The sequence below is a fragment of the Mus musculus genome, chromosome 15, assembly GCF_000001635.26.
Source record: "Mus musculus strain C57BL/6J chromosome 15, GRCm38.p6 C57BL/6J".
NCBI lineage: Eukaryota > Metazoa > Chordata > Mammalia > Rodentia > Muridae > Mus > Mus musculus.
In genome coordinates this window covers 37891121-37908297 of record NC_000081.6, presented here as the reverse complement: position 1 = coordinate 37908297, position 17177 = coordinate 37891121, and the positions used below count along the sequence as shown (strand labels likewise).

The 17177-nt window shown below is 43.6% G+C and overlaps 1 long non-coding RNA gene across 2 annotated transcripts; it reads left to right on the top strand.

The window, feature by feature from the left end:
• Nucleotides 1-321: 321 nt before the first annotated feature.
• On the top strand, nt 322-15295 carry Gm35019. 2 transcript variants are annotated; one of them, XR_383951.4, is made up of 7 exons: nt 322-647; nt 8382-8665; nt 9100-9111; nt 10544-11588; nt 13126-13507; nt 14404-15055; nt 15214-15295. It is a non-coding gene; the product is annotated as a predicted gene, 35019 (long non-coding RNA). The 2 variants fall into 2 exon arrangements; XR_875177.1 differs by lacking the exons at nt 322-647; nt 8382-8665; nt 9100-9111; nt 13126-13507 and having other exon boundaries at nt 11190-11588; nt 14886-15055; nt 15214-15243.
• Nucleotides 15296-17177: the final 1882 nt, after the last annotated feature.

Genomic DNA, 17177 nt, shown 5'->3' with positions numbered 1-17177 from the left:
AAAATGTAAACCAAGCCAAACAAACAAAAAGCAACCAACCAAGGATGACTACCACAACCATCAACAACCAAAGGGAAGGACAGAGGAAGGAGGAAGGGAGGAAGAAGAGAGGGAGGGAAGGATGAGAGAGGGAGAGAGGGATGAGAAAGGGAGGGAGGGAGGAGAGAGGGAGGGAGGGAAGAAAGAGATAGGGAGGGAGGGATGAGAGAGGGAGGGAGGAAGGGAGGAAGGGAAGAGATAGGGAAGGAGGGAGGAGGGACAGCCTCATTCTTACCATCTGTTGGCTTATCTTTCTTGTTGTGTTGGTTTCTTTTCCACTGCTGTGATATCCCTGACAAGGGCACCATAAGGGAGAAAGGGTTTGTTCTGGCTCAAAGTCCAGGTTACAGCCATCATGGCAGGGGACTCAGAGCAGCAAGAGCTTGAAGCAGCTTGTTAGTTACAACTGCAGTCAGAAGAAAGCAATTCACACATGCATGCTAACCTCAATGCTCTCTCCACACTTACACAATCCAGGATCCCCTGCCTAGGCAATGGTGTCACCCATGGAGGCAGATCCTTCCACCTCAGTCAAGATATATCTTATCTTGATTATATATGTAATCAAGATAAGCCATCGAAGGCATGACCAGAGGCCCACCTCCCAGGTGAGTCTAGATTCTATCAAGTTGATAACACTAACCAACCATCATACCTGGTTGAATCCTAAAATCTCAGAAGGCTCACAGTGTTCTTTGCATAGTTATCTGAGATACAGATAGAATTAGCCTTCCCATCTCTGAAAGAACAGACTCATAAAATCTCTATTCCAAGCATATTTTATGTGCATACTAAAATTCATCATCTCATCTTTGAGGACTCAGAATAGCCAGTGGGTCACAGTAGAATAAGATTTTTTGGATTTTATGTGGCCCCTGCCTTCTTTAATGGTGACTCTCTGTGCTTATTACTCCTTACACCTATAATTATTTTGCCACATGTTGCAGTGATTTGGGGACTGGTCCAGTTTAGGGTCAGGACCTATGGTCTTTATACTTGTATTGTCCTGAGTGGTTGAATGCTTGTCTAGCACCAAAAGAACTACAGCAGCAGCAACAAACACCCTTGTGTTGTCCTGGGTGACAAGTTGCTGACACTCAGTAACAGTTATCTGGTGAACAGCAAGGCACAGAATGAGTTGCATGGTGAAGCGTGCTGTCAGAATAACAGACAGTCAGAATAACAGACAGTCATCATTATTACTCACCTGATATCCACAAGCATCATTTAATTTGCTAACAACTCTAGCAGGAAATCCCCCCCCCCCCCTCCTCCTCCTCCTCCTCCTCCTCCTCCCCCTCCTCTTCACAAACACCTGGTCACTCGCTGGAGACAAAAATCAGGATCTAATTTCCTAGGAGGGTCGACACACAATAAGTGAAGGGCACAAAATACTGTCTTCTTTTTCAAGTTAGTTTCAGGAGCTATTGCACCTTAAAGTGATAAGGCCCGAATTCTGGGCAGATTGACATCAAAGACCACAAAATTTCCTTAGAGAGCCCCAGGCAAGATGGCGCTACACTGCTGAGTAGCCACCTCCAAGGGTTGCCCGCCTGGAAGGGGCTGGTGAGAGATGAGTGTGCAGAGACTTGCCAGGCTTCAGGGGAGAAGCCAGGGGAAGCTTGCAGAGGTGAGAACACCCTTGCTAGTTGCTGGCCAGCAGAGCTGTTGCACTCAGTGGGAATTTACTGTTATGTGGCTAATGGAGAATTTACTGAGTCAATTCTATCTAGTTCTCCTAAAGGGAGGATTAGTTTCACCATCTTTCCAGCTATGAGTTACGCTCAGAGCTGCCAGCCCCATGTACCAGCAAGGGGAGGGAGGAAAGCTAGGTACCAGAGGTTGCTGCGTTCTCTTGCCTTCCCTAGGGCCTGGAGGCGAAAAGAGGGAGGGAGAAAAGCGGGGGAAAAAGGGGAGATATGGTTACCTGTTTTTCCAACCTGCTTCCTGGGACTTCCTGGGGCTCACGTGGGAAGACCTGCTACCAGCACCTATGGGATTGTGTTGCTTAGAGCTGTGTTCCTGGCTTCCACACGGTGGCGCTCTTGAGCCACCGGTGTCTCAGCTTGGAGGGTGGCTCCTTCGCTGCAGGGACTCAGGAAGCCGCTCTCACAAGACACCTGGACACAAAGATCTGTGGGCTTAGCCTCTCTCCTCCAGAACAGAATTCCAGAAGAAGCCCCTGGGGTATTACATCCCTGACCAGCTGGAAGCTCAGAGACCAAAGTCAAGTAGACAGTGGCAGAGGGGGAAAGCCTGATTTTTGGTTCAGACTGAAAGAGAACGAGTCTATTTTCATAAGCGGTTACAGGACAACTGTCAAGAAGCCAAGAAACCCGGCGAGGTGTCAGGAGGCCTGGCGCAGTCACAGAGTCACTGGGACAGTCAGCTGGGCGGAAGGGGAGCAGATGAGGAATGAAGACGGCCCCTAGCCGGCTGTACTTCTGGAGAATCCCACCGAGAGGGGGCTGTTCTAACTGCTGTCAGCGGGGTGGGCTGTTGAGTCCCTTTGGCTCTGTAAACTCGAGGGTCATTCATCCCAATGTGAAGTCAAGCCAATGGGTGGTGGGTACTGATTTGTAGTTTGGGTGTGGGAGGCAGCTTTCTCGGGAGCTGAGGGGTATTATTAAATACGGCTTGATCTTTTGAGACATAACTCTGTTTTGACTCAGGTCATTCATTCACTTTCCACTCACAGAAAATACCACAAAATGTGGGGTGCTCCCGCATTGTGAGGGAGGAAGGAAGAGCAGGGCTGCAGAGCCAAGCTCTGGCTCCGGCTCTGGCTCTGCACCTACTGGCTGTGTGACTTTGGCACATTACTTGTCTTATTTCTGCCTTGAGTTAAAGACCTGTCACTGGGCAGAATAACAGTATGGGTTTCTTGTGTGGTACAAGTACTTAAAGGTACTTAAAATAGTACTCAGGGCACAGTGCTAGGTAAACAAAGCTATTTCTCAAAATTATTGAAATTCCAACTCCATGCTAGAACATCCCTGTTAGTCTAGAAAACACTGTCAATAGGTTAGCTAGGGCTAAGTCGATCTGTGGGCACATGACATGTCGCCTTTCTGTTTTTCTTTTCTTTCTGTCTGTCTCTCTGTTTTTTCCTCTCTGTCTCTGTTTGTGTGTATACATGCACATTCATGTGTGAATGTGGGCACCTCACCCCACAGGGTACCTGTGGAGGGCTGAGGACCCCAGCTGTTGGTCCTTGTTTTCTACTTTCTTGAGTCTCACACCTATGTACCCCAGGCTAGCTGGCCTTCTGTCTCTCACCTCCCACTGAAGCACTGGGAATACAGATGCTGGTGCACAGTGCTCGAGGCTTTTGTGTGGATTCTGGGAATTTGAACTTAGGTCCTTACACCTCACAGCAAACGTTTTTAGTCACTGAGCCATTTCCCCTACCCCAGCATTCTCTCTCTCTCTCCTCCCCCTCCCTACCTCCTTTCCCTCTCCCTCTCTTTCTCCCTCCTTTCCTCCTTCCCTCTTTCTTTCCTTTCTTTCTCTTTCTCTTTTTGGAAATTGGGTCTCATAGCCTAGGCTGGTCTTGAACTTGTGGCAATCTTCTTACCTCAGCATCCCACTTCTTGATATTACAGGTGTACACTACCTTCCTGGTAACAATTTCTTCATGCATTTATTTATTTATTTATTTATTTATTCTTCATGCATTTTTTTCCATTTTTGCAGACTGGCTATGCACATTTTTAGCATGTATTTCTAACACAGCAATGGAGTGGAAATGTAAGGGTTCTTTGGAAAGTCAGTTGTGCTGGATGGTCCTTTGCTGGGGCAAACATGTGAAGGAGTGTTTCCTGAAATGAAAGGATGTTTTGCTAAAGCAGACATGTAAAGGAACATTTAGCTGAAGCAGACACAGGAGAAAGGCTGGTCTGCTAAAGCAAGCATGTGAAAGAACGCGTGTATTGTTCTGCCTTACATTGCATAGTTTGTTGTCACCCCATAGAGAGAAATGCACCAAAAAACTTCTGGTGGTGTGCTGGTGGCTTCTGTTGCTCTCACGGACTGGGCCAATTGGCAGAGTGACGTCAGCTGAGATAGAATCATGTGGAGTTTTGCTAAGACAGACCCACATGATGAGACAAAACCTGTAGAGGACATGTAATGTTTGGAGGGAGTATAAATAGACTCAACAGACTGTGAGCGAGGCTTGCTTGTACAGCTAGCTGTGCACTGCTTCTTGGTCTTACGTCTTCGCTGATTCCTTGAGAGAGGCACCACCGAGAGTTTCTCCTGGCATCCCTGGTGTTCCTACTCTCTCCTGCTGACTTGTGCTGTCGGCAGAGGCCTGGCTGTTCCTGCTAGGTCGTGCTGTCCTGATACTACTGAACTGTCCTGCTGGTATATCCATGAAGTGTTTGCGAGTGGATGGAGCTGCTGTTATTGATCTGTGAACTGAACTGTTGATTTCCTGACAAGCAGATGAGATTTGCTCCAAAGAAGTATTTCTAAACAGGTCCACTTCTCTCATAGCCTACTAACCTTTCTTTTCCACTACCTCTGGTGGGTGGTAGGCAAGAAAGGAGGTTAAAACATTGAAAAAAACATTGTCAAAAGTAGGGTTGAAAAAAATTTTAAATTGCACAGAATTTTTGCCACCTGGGGAGTATTTCCTTATGTTTTCTTAAGCAATATTCTGCCTATGGCATTCAGAGCAAGTGAAGCTTGTCTCACATTAATTATCTGTGCAGGCTTAATGTCTTCTGTTGCTGTAATCATGACCGGTTCCTTTTAAGGCTAATGCATAAGTCATAAACCCCAATAATGCGTAATTCCCACTACTCTCAGCAAGGGGCTTCAGTAGCATGTGTATTGCTGCTCCAAGGAGAGGCCTTAGCACCAGGAGATCTCACCCCACACATATTAGGATTTTGGTGCAGCCTGTCATTGGGAAAAGTAGCTGCGGTGGTTTGCCTGCAGTATGTATCTGGAGGGAGGGAGGAGACAAGCCTGACAGGTTTGCCCGGTGATGGATGGAATGGATATCCTGAATGTATCATGGAGGCCATTGTGCAAACCCTCCCAGACAAAGAAGAGGGTGAAGGTAGCACTCAAGAGTGTTTCTCATAACCCTTTGCCCACATGGGGGCACAAAGCACAGAGGGTAACACATTGAGGGAGGGGCATTCTTCTCTCCAGACCAATTTAGTACCTGGCAGAGCAAGATGAAGGAGTAAGACTGTGTGGGTTGTTTCAATTGCTTGTAACACAAACATCTGTAATGGATCTCTCTCTCTCTCTCTCTCTCTCTCTCTCTCTCTCTCTCTCTCTCTGCCATTGTATGCACATGCATATGACATTTTTTCCAATTTTTTATTAGGTATTTTCTTCATTTACATTTCAAATGCTATCCCGAAAGTCCCCCATACCCTCCCCTTGCCCCCCGCTCCCCTACCCACCCACTCCCACTTCTTGGCCCTGGTGTTCCCCTGTACTGGGGCATATAAAGTTTGCAAGACCAAGGGGCCTCTCTTCCCAATGATGGCCGACTAGGCCATCTTCTGCTACATTTTATACATAGCCATGGGTTTTCCTTATCTATCTATCTATCTATCTATCTATCTATCTATCTACATGTATATGTTTTATACAAAACCATGTTTTTCCTCTCTCTTTTTCCCTCCCCCCTCACTCTCTGTGCATATGTATAAGAAATTTTATACACAGCCATAGTCTCTCTTTCTCTCTGTTCCCCCCCTCCCTCAGGACCCCTTGACTGGCTAGAAAGTCCTGCCTCCCGTTTCCTCCTGCCCAGATATTGGCTGATCAGGTCTTTATTAACTAATCTAACCAATCAGAGGTGATAGAAAATGAATTTTGGGCAATATTGAGACAGGAGATGCTTAACAAAGCCAAAGTCTAGACTCTACCCAGATCTTTGGGCACAGTAATCAGCATCTGAATACACAAAGCACACAACCATTTCCCAACACTTCCTTGCAACCTCCCACCTCTGTGCTTCTGTTCTGAGACATAAGGACCAAGATAACCTAAGCCATTCTTACTCAGGGCATCTATCATTTATAATAAATGCACCTCAATTAAAACAACCTCCTATTTCAAAAGCAATACAGACTGAGGTCATTATCTCGCCCCTCCAGCCATGCATCTCTAAATCCTTAGCATGTGTAGTGGTTTGAGTAGCTATGGCCCCATAGACTCATGTGTTTGAAGGCTTGGGCTATAGGGAGTGGCACTATTAGGAGGTGTGGCTTTGTTGGAGTGGGTGTGGCCTTGTTGGAGGAAGTGTGCCACCATGGAGGCAGGCTTTGAGGTCTCCTATGCTCAAGCTATATCCAGTGATACAGTCTCCTTCAGCTGCCCATTGATCTGGATGTAGAACTCTTAAACCTCCTTCCCAAGGACCGTGTCTGCTTGCATGCTGCCATGCTTCCTACCATCAGAATAACTGACTAAACCTCTGAAACGGTAAGCCAGCCCTAAGTAATGCTTTTCTTTATAAGACTTGCTTTGGTCATAATAGCAACAAAATCCTAAGACTAAGGGGGTAACAGGCTTAAGGGCCATTTCCTGTCTCTCACTGGACCTACATCCCTGCTCTGATCTAGGCCAGTTGGAGCACACAGAAGGTTAAGAAATCACCCCTCCCTAACAGAGTGTTCATGAAAGCAAGGGGGAAAGTCTATGGCAGGAACGGCAGGCAGTCCTCTCTCCTTACCAGAGAGGTCTCTAATTTGTACAGCTGTGTGCAGTTGTCTCAACATGTAACCACCTGTATCAGTTTTTGCCATTGTAGGAACATGTTGAAACAGGAAAAAAGGAGATAAGTTGAAACCACTCTAAAACATAGCTGTTTGCTTCATAAAGTTCTTGGGAGAGTCCATAACTCAAGGACTAGAAAAGGCCGTGGTACTGGCCAGGTCTTTACATAATGATTGGGGACCAACTTTCAAATGTCATTGGGTGACAAATGTGAACTCATATTTTGATTGCTATTCAATTTGTGCTAATACATAAAGAGAAAGAAGCAGGTCTGAAAAGCTGGCTGGAATGAGTTGATGGACTCACCTGATTGGTCAAAACAGTTATTTGTGCTGGAAGAGAGTAACGGGGTGGGGGAAAGGGAGGGAAGGGGAAAGAAGCATTATGTAGTATTTCTTTAGTTGTGAATAGTTGTAGTTTCTATTAGTCTCAGAGAGAAGAATTCAACTTTAAAACTCTGGTTCTGAGCAGCCAGGGGAGAAAGCAATTAGAGGGAAACAGGAAATTATAACAAACTGTTCAGTGGCGGGAGACAGAGTGAACAATGCAGTCCTTAAAGGGTTTTTTCCTGTCAGGATAAACAGCTCTTTCTTGTGTTTGGTTATACTTTAACCATGATACAAAGGGAGACAGAGAACTGGTAATCTGATACCAAAATTAATTTCTGGAGTGATAAGGATGGAATTTAGGTTGTGGAAGGAACCACATTTAAAATTCTCCAGTGTGTATTTTAAGGTAAGGTGAGAGAGTGGTTTAGGGAAGAGGTCGTTGGATATGGATTCTGAAAGTCATGCACACAGACTCTGATGCAGTAGGAAGTGAGAATGTGTGTACAGAGAACAGCTTGTGTATTTTATGGACGAATCACCTGTCAATTAAGAAAACCTACGGCCTATAGAAAAGGGTAGACTAGAAGGTGGGACAACTGGTAGGCAGAGAGGATTCTGGGAAAGAGCCAGGTGTGGGAAGAGTTGCTGGGGAAGATGTGAGGAGGACAGATGAATGATACCTGAGCAGAGGTGACCAGCCACATGGCAGAATATAGGCTAATATAAGTGGGTTATCAGAGAAGAGCCTAGCTATATGGCCTAGATATCTGTAAATATATTTTGAGTCTGAGTGGTTATTATGGGAGCTTGGAACCAGGAGGAAAAACAAACACTTTAATAGATGACACCCAATGTGGGGCATGTTATCCAGGTTTAGAGCCTGAGAAGCCATTGGGAAGGATGGTTTAGCATACTGCTCTGTGATGGTGGGCAGGCTGCTCCGTTTGGTGTGGTTGGCCACAGAAGCCAGTGAACAGTGGAGGCAAAAAAACATGAAGAGGCTGAGTATGGAAATACAGGCCTCTTATCCCTCCAAGGTGCACCATGGCCATCTTCTAGGGAGAGCAGAGGCCTGTATGAGGCAGTAGAGTGAGGAACCAGAGCCTCAAGGCACAGCCCCACAGGAAACACTTCTCATGTTGCATGCTGCTCTGGGGAGCCAGTGCTCTGCTGGGTGGAAGGTATGACTCATGCTGAGGCTTATGGGAAATTCAGCACCCCAGTCCAGGCCCACTGAGCCCCCATCCTGATGCTTGATGACAGGTGGCAGCCCAGCCAAATGTGGCAGGGCAAGTGGGCACCAAGAATACCCATGGGTGCCCTTGGGTGAAGGCCTGAACCCTCACAGAAGCACAGCAGGTGGGAGTGGCCTGTCTAGAACTGGCAGGAGGCAAAGCCAATGGGACAACCTTCTGAACTGAGCTGAGAGGGTGGAGCTGGCCACTACAGATACATGCTAGTCCGAGGAGCCTGGAAATGTGCAGAAGGACAGAGGAGCACTTACCCTGAGCTGCAATAGGATTGAAAAGCCACAGACATCTGAGCAGGTAAGGTATTGAGTTTAGAAAACTATAAAAGAGAAGGGAAACTGAATTAAAAAAGAAAGAAAGAAAGAAAGAAAAACTATTTGGTTTAAAGATAAGAGGGTGAAGTCCTTAAGAAAAATTTTAGAGAATAAAAAAAAAAGAAATATATTTTCTATGTCAAGAAAATGGAAACACAGGGACTTCCGGGGTTGGTCAGAGGAAGAGAGGAAGCAGGAGAAGGGTTTTTTGACAGAGACAGGGAAAGGACAAGATCTGGCTACTAGTGTCTCCCAGTTTAGATAGTGAATCTGCCAGGATTTGCCACAGGAGGATTTACATTTAATAAAGCTTACAAGATTAGAATTCTCGTTGTTGTAGTCAGTGATTGAGTTACCATTGTTTCTGAACTAACTTTGTGTTGTTTTCCTTCATGTGGTGGCTCGGCGGTGTTCCAGAGAGAGAGAAAGGTATGGCAGCAAAGCATGGGTTTGCCTGATGTGTCCCCCAAAAGGATGTAGGAGTTTTGAAGCACGGGGCTGGTGTGGTAGTGACCTGCCAGTGGGAACTTATCTGGGTGGAGAGATTTTGGAGCTCTGAGTCAGAGAGACTTGCCCACCAGTGCTTGACTGGCCATAGCATGGCAAGGTTCCTTTTTATTGCTTCCCACAACATGTGGTAAACCAACGTGTTAGGCAAGAATCCACTAGAAATTTAAGATTATTAGCCTGAGAGTTAGAGTTTTATTTTCTAAGTGAGAGAAAGGTGGTGCTGGGATGATGAGTCATGTGTACTTAAGCGAGGGAGCCTTGAAACAAACAAAAAAAAAAAAAAAAAAGAGGGCTCTGAGGTCCCCTGCTGTGGAAAGAGACAAGATGGCTGCTCTGAGTCAGAGAGCTGGAGAATGGAAGCTGCCTTTATCTTGGGGCAGATATTGATTTAACTGTGAATTTATAACATTGGGATTATTTGCTTTTAGGATAGATTTATATACAGATTTTGTTTAAATCATGTGGGGAATTTCACCTGTGGTTCAGAGCTAGGATAGGGAAAATTAGTCACTGACTCCAAGTAGAGAGAGCAGTGATAACTGCCTGCTATGAACAGATATTAATTATTAAAAGTCTGTGACTACAGGTAGAGAGTTCAACAGATAGGTATTATAACAGGTATTAATAAAATAAATGTCTGTGGCTCCAGGTAGAGAGCCCAAGCAATAGATGTTATAACAAGATGGCTGCTCTAGGTGGAGAGCTTAACAAGTAAAAACTACCTGCTTCCTATAGGCAGATATTAATGAAAGTTTGAATTAATTGCTTTAAAGATGGTATAAAGATAAATTGCTCTAACAAGTGTTATAGGATACTCATATTCTGTCTAAAATGGGCTCTACGGGAATTTTGAATTTAAATCCTGGTTTGAATAGCTGCCTGCTTATAATCAAGTATAGACAGAAGTGTGAATCAATTATTTTAAAGATGGCATAGAAAGGTCTTCAAGATACCTAACTCATATTCTCTAACGTGGGCTCCATGGGAACGTTGGGTTATTATCTTGCATGACAAAATAGAAAAAGCCTAAGAATAGGCACATAATAGTATTTTAGTTTGCTTCATTTGTTTTAGATTAATTTTCAAGATGGGTGTGATTTTGAGTTTTGTGGTTATATTATCCTTCTGGGAGAGATGTCAAAATAAAGGTTTTTCTGGTTACTGGCTCAAGCATAAGCTGATTTGGGAGAAAGGTTTTGTCTTTGCATTTTTAGAGAAGGTGATTGGTGTCTATACACCTTCCAGAGTAATATGGATCAAATTTGATAGAGGGACCCCCTCCCCCCCAGGACTAGATTCCAGAGAATCAAACAAAAAGGATATCTTGATGATACTAAAATTTTGTTTTGAGATTTGTATATTACAGACTATACAGCCTTGGTGAGTCTCATCATCAGACATGCTGAACTGACCTGCTTGATCTCCTGATGTCTTGGACTTTCAGCCGGATCCAGTCAGGACACAGACATCAGAGACTGTAACAATCATTGGGGTGGCCTTCTTAAGGCCAACCAACTCCCTCATTTTTTTCTACCCTTCCTCCCCTTCAAAGATATCTCAACGCCCATATTCAGCTTGAAGAAGTTATGAAGAGTTATCATTCCAGTTCCCTGGGCTTTGGGGCTGGAAGTTGTTATTCTAAGGTTGCCTTTCTGGGGAACATAGAAATGGTCATAATTGAAACAGGGAGAATTTATTATTAGCTAGAATTTATTATGTAGCCATGATCTCATTTGGTAGAAATCTTTACAATAGTTACTAAGTTGAGTCATGATTTCTTATTTTGGTACAGGATTAATTTTGATGCAGAATCAAGTTTTCATAGATATAAATTTCTTCTATTGATACAAAAATTCTAAAACTGTAAGGCTTGGACCCAGTCCTTCTATAACTGTTATAATAAACTAATCTGAGATGTTTAAGCCTGTGAGTTAAGGGCCAAATAGCAAATTCATGGCTCTGAGTTTATTGTTAGGGTGTTTTCAGATATTTTAATTAAAAATAGCTGGGGGTAGTTAATGGACAACAGTCCACATTACTTTGCATAGATAGATGGTTTTCAAAAATGCACAGCATGTGACATTTAATGTTATTTATTCACTTGCTGTTGAGACAAATCTGCTCCTAATGTTCCCCATTTGTAAATTCGAAGAAGCAGCTGAGCATCTATACCTCCAGGTGTGGCTGGGTAGCCACTGGGCAGACATTGACTATCCCTCCTGCAGGCCTATACTGAACTTGAGAGGACACAAGTTGCAGGTTAGGACAGCTTAGTTCTGCCGAGACAGAATAAGCTAGTCCTTAACAATTCCTGTTTTTCAAGGTCTATCAGAATATCCTGGGCCAGAAGGCTGAAGACTGATTCTCCAATTTCCTGACATACTGGAGCTGTATAGGTAGGCAGTTGTCTCTGCAGTTTGTCTCAGTTCTGGAAGCGGTGTTAGGCTTCCTATATTTTCAGATAGAATTTGTCACTCTTGGATTTCTGATGGGGTTGAAAGTCTACTTATAGTCTCATAGCCAACCGAGGCTATTTAACATTGAAAAAAAATGTATTTGAGAAGATAGTTTTCAGATAGTATACAAGCTAAACTAGGACTTAACTTATGGATTTATAAGTCTTTTAAGTTACGATAGATGACAGTGTTCTATTTACTTTACAAAAATGACGGACTGAGTGTTAGTGTATCTTATACTTTATAAATTACAAAATGGTAATAGTTGTGCTCAATTTATATCTGAGATAAAAGAGTCTTTTAAGTGGACAGAAAGGGGGAAATGTTGTGGATGACTCTGGTACTGGTTGTATTGTGATGTTAATTCCACTTTCCCAGGATGGGTTGTCTGGATGAGTATTGAGTGGTGTACTCAGGTGACTTCTTGTGAACCTTCCCCTAATGAATAAAGGAACCAATCACTGGATGAGTAGGTGGGAAGCAGGAGAGGGATAGGGTTTTGTTTGTTTGTTTGTTTGTTTGCTTTTGTTTTGTTTTTTTGATGGAGACAGGGAGAGGACAAGATGTAGCTACTAGTGTCTCCCGGTTTAGATGGTGAATCTGCCAGGATTCTCCACAGGAGGATTTAGATTTAATATAGTTTACAAGATTAGGATTCTAGTTGTGCCCAGCAATTTAGTTACCATTGTTTCTAAAAAAAAAAAAATTAATTAAAAAAAAAAAAAAAGAAAACACAATTGAACACAGAGATGTTAGAGTTTGTCAAGTTCTCTTTTAAATGGTTCCAAGATAGAAATAGAAGTGAAAGAGAGATCTTATTACAGATTATGACTATTATCACATTAATAGTTCCCAATTTTAGCTTAATAATCATTTTGGCTTTCCAACATCTTCTCAAAGGAGAAAACTTTAGAGAAAAATTACAACATTTTATAGATCAGACTGAGAAAAATGTTAGAATACCAGAAATGAAACAAAATGAGAAAAATAAAAATTGGAAACAAACTTTAGAAGAAAAATTAGAAAGGTTTATAATTAAAAGTGAAAAAGATACAAAGATGATAATGATGACAGAAAAGGAAAAGGATGAAAAATGAAGATAAGTCTTAAAAGAAAATTTACAAAAAATTGTGATAGGTACTAATAGGGATAGAGGAAGGAAGGCCAGATCATACAACACCTTATTGTAACAATACTTAAGGGCAGTCTATATGGGTTAAAAAAATAAAAATAAAAATAAAAAACAAAAACAAAACAAAACAAAAAAACCTAAAATGATTTCACCAGCCTTGATAAAGGAATTATTAAGTGATGAGGAAAACCCACAGGGTTATCAAGAATTCAAATGGTTTAAGGAAGCAATAATGAGCTACAGCTTACACTCACTATGTGTCAAACAGATACCTAATAACTGGGCCACACGTAGACATATAACTCCAAATGAATATGGCATTTAAAGATATCTTACTGATTTTAGGGGTTTTTGACAATGAGACATGTCAGCTCCTGGAGCACCCCATTTCTACTTCAAAGAAGATGATGGGCATTGAAGAACTTTCATTTGGAGTTTACTTCAAATGTGACAAGCTGCCATTGGGCAAAAACTGCTTTTGCTCAGACTGAAGGCAGAAAGCTGTCTGAAATGGCCAAACTTGCATGCAGGAAAGCCGATTGCCAAGCTCTGCCAAGGCAGAGTACACAGCCCTTCATATTCCTGCTTCACAAATATACCTGTCATATGTGTGCCAGGAGGCTGAGGATGGATGCTCCAGTGTTATAGAGAAATTTTGGGTAGCTGTCCTGGCAGCCAGCTGTCTCTGTTTTGGAGGCTGCTTACTCTGTAGTTCCTGCATACTCAGGTAATATTTGTTTCTTTCCCAGTCTCTGATAGGGTTGAAAACTAGATAGTTATAGTCTTACAATTCAGCTTAAGTTGTTTAGGATTTAAGAAGATGTTTTAGATCTAGAAGATGCTTTTAGGTTAGTAATGAAAATTATGATAGAAATGATTTAGGTATAGAATACTGAGCTCATCAAGATAGGATTGATAATAGAATACTTTCTTCAAATTTGCAAAGTGCATATGGACAGGACATTGTGAATAGTTTTCATAATGGTTTCATAATTGTTATTGTATATAGTTTATTGTAAGGAAGTTTATTGTCCTTTTACTGGATGGAAAGGAGGAATTATAGAGAAAATATCTTGTGTATTGTATGATGTATCACCTGTCAACTAAAAAAAAAAAAAAACTATGGCCTATAGGAAAGGGTAGAATAGAAGGTGGGACAACTGGTAGGCAGAGAGGATTCTGGGATAGAGGCAGGTGTGGGAGAAGTCACCAGGGAAGACATGAGGAAGACATGCATGGTACCTGAGCAGTCATGTGGCAGAATGTAGATTAGATTAATAAGTTATTTAAAATTATTGGCTTGTCAGTGAAGAGCCTAGCTATATAGCCTAAATATCTGTAAGCATATTTTGAGTCTGAGTTGTTTTTCTGGGAGTTTGGGGCTGGGAAGAGAAACCTGCATTTTAACAGAGGCAGCCTTGCTCAGGGAAAATGCTGATGGGTCAGAAGTAAATGTTTGAGATAGCAGGAACAATCAGAGGACCCACTCTGGAAAGAAGGCTCTGAAAATCTGTGAATTAGGCTGTCATAACTGAAAGCTTGACTATAGATAAGATTGGCTGGAGTGGGTTGGGAGCATGCTTTACTTAGACCTTGATAGAGTTAATGATAATGATGATGCAGTTTTAGAGAATACAACCATGGCGCCTGATACTGTCCTTGAGGAATTGTTGGGAGCTATTAAGACAACACTATTGTCCTGATCTCTGAATTGGGCCTCTCACCCCCGAGAAGAAAAGGGGGTCAAAAGCGGGCCACCTACACACCGTTCCGAGAACAACCACAGAATGTTCCAGCCCTAAGTCAGCGCCAGATGTCCTGACCACACCCTGATACCACCAAGTTCCTGCTTCCCTGTGTAGCTGCCAAAAGAAAAATTTCTATTGCCCCACCCCTCCCGCTGATAAGTACTTCCCCTTTTGCTTGTGCAATTCTATTGCCCCACCCCTCCTGCTGAAAGGCACTTCCCCTTTTGCTTGTGCATTTAAGCCTTGGGCCTTGCTCAATACATTGGGACCTTGATGCCACTCAGAATGCTTCCGTGTGTTGTTCTTGCACTTGGTCCTCGTCTCTCTCTAACCCCCCCCCCCCCATTTGGTTCTTAGGAGAAGGTCCCCTCGAGACCCTCGAATAACTGGTCCTGCTGGATGGGTCAAGTGGCGCCCAACGTAGGGCACAAGGTACTACCACCCTCCGGACAACGGATTCGAGAGGTACTGCGCAGACAGTGAGACAGTTCCCTGCCACTTCGTTCGAGTGTCGCAGACGTTGAGAGGTAAGCCTGGGCATAAAATTGTTGTCCCATTCACCATGGGGAATGTTCTGTCCAAAGAGACAGTTTTTATTCAAGAGATGAAGGGGTCTCTTTAGGAGAGAGGGATAAGAATTAAGAAAAAGGATTTAATAATTTTTTTTTGTTTGTTTTGTGGACAGGAGATGTCCATGGCTGGTATTGAATGGTCCTGAAATACACCCTTTAACTTGGAATAAAGTAGGCAAAGACATCAATGCTTTGATAAAACAAGGAGAAGATGTCCCTGAGTCCTTTTTTAGCTATTGGGGAATCGTCAGAGATCTCCTTTAACAGGCAGAAGAGGGCAGAGAGGGCGCTCGCCTCCTAGCCCTTACTGAAGATTTTCTAGAAAACTCCCGATCGCCGTCTCACAAAAGCGAAACTGAGCCGCCGGCGAATCATCAGTCTCGGCCATCATCGATTATCGATGCCCCGGCCTCTAAGGACTCCCTGCCTTCCCCTCTTTCTCCCCAAATTACATTAGATTCTAGAAAAAGGGCTACTGCTCGACCCCCTGTTAGACCAAAAAGAATTTACCCCATTTTGTATAAGGAGTTGTCAGATGAAACCCTCGATCCTGCCTCAGAGGCAGAATTGGATGAGGAAGCCTTTAAATATGAACAAGACCACTATGGTCCCGGGCCCAGTGCCTATCTTACCATCGAGCCCTTCAATTTCCACCCTCTTCCTTATTTGCCCCCCTTTCCCCCTAATCCTCAGCCTAATCCTCGGCCTGTATCGCTGGCCCCTTCGTCTGTTCAGCGATTACTTAAAACTAAAAGGGAGCTTCAGACTCAGATTACCAATCTTAAAGATGTTCTAGGACTTCAAAAAGAGCTACAAGACTTCAGTATAGAGACTCAGAGTCTACAAAGAGCCCTCATGGGGAACCTTCAAGGTCCCATCTAAAAAAATCCTCAAACTGGCCGCAAAGGTCCCTCTCAGAAACAAGGGAATAAAAAATTGGCTTTTCCTGTCCTCACTCGAGCTCAAGCCCATCAGGCAGACTGTGGACAACAGGCTGGAGCTTGACCAGCACTGTCTCATGACTTCTGCTTATGGGTCCTATGACTTTTGTGCCGAGGTCAACTTTCTAGTAGTGGTTTGTGGTCCAAAATGATTGTGGGAGTCAGAAGAATGTTGCCCATTCCTTCTGGTTTAGTAGGTCCCCTCCCGACACACTTCAGACATCATGCTTCAGCCACATTGAGTTTGCACATCTGTGGTGGCTATCTAAGTAGTTGCACTGTTGTGAACAGTTCTGTGCTGAACTTCTTCACATATAGCAACAGGTGTGTTTTATTGACAGAAGCTGTGTGACAGGCACTCGCTAACATGGTACCCATAACCTCAGCTCCAGGTATTCATGATTTTGTGGCACTCCCTTATCTTGATTATTGATGAGATATTGAAGAGGTCAGCTCAGGAACTTTGGAAAATTCCACCAGACCCCTCCTCTCTTGGAAGGGAAAGGTCATAAAGAGCATAGGTACCCCTCCCCTTTGGAAGGGAGGAGCTGATTACATTCCTCAGACCAGAGGGAGGAGGGGCTGACCACTGGCCACCTGTGGGGAGGGGTAGACTCAGTCCAAGACCATTGACAACCTACCTCATTCCCTATAGACCAATCAGTTTAAAAGTCACATTGTTCTGCCAATCACATTGTGCCTAAGGGCTGCTGCCTGGAGAACTGTATGTACTGGCTGGTTTGTGTGTCAACTTGACACAGGCTGGATTTATCATAGAGAAAGGAGTTTCAGTTAGGGAAATGCTGCCACGAGATCCAACTGTAAGGCATTTTCTTAATTAGTGATCAAGCGGGGAGGTCCCCTTGTGGGTGGTATGATCTCTGAGCTAGTAGTTTTGGGTTCTATAAGAGAGTAGGCTGAGCAAGCCAAGAGAAGCAAGCCAGTAAGGAACATCCCTCCATGGCCTCTGCATCAGTTCCCGCTTCCTGACCTGCTTGAGTTCCAGTCCTGACTTCCTTGGTGATGAACAGCAGTATGGAAGTGTAAGCTGAATAAACCCTTTCCTCCCCAACTTGCTTCTTGGTCATGATGATTTGTCCAGGAATAGAAACCCTGAGTAAGACACTGTATAAAGT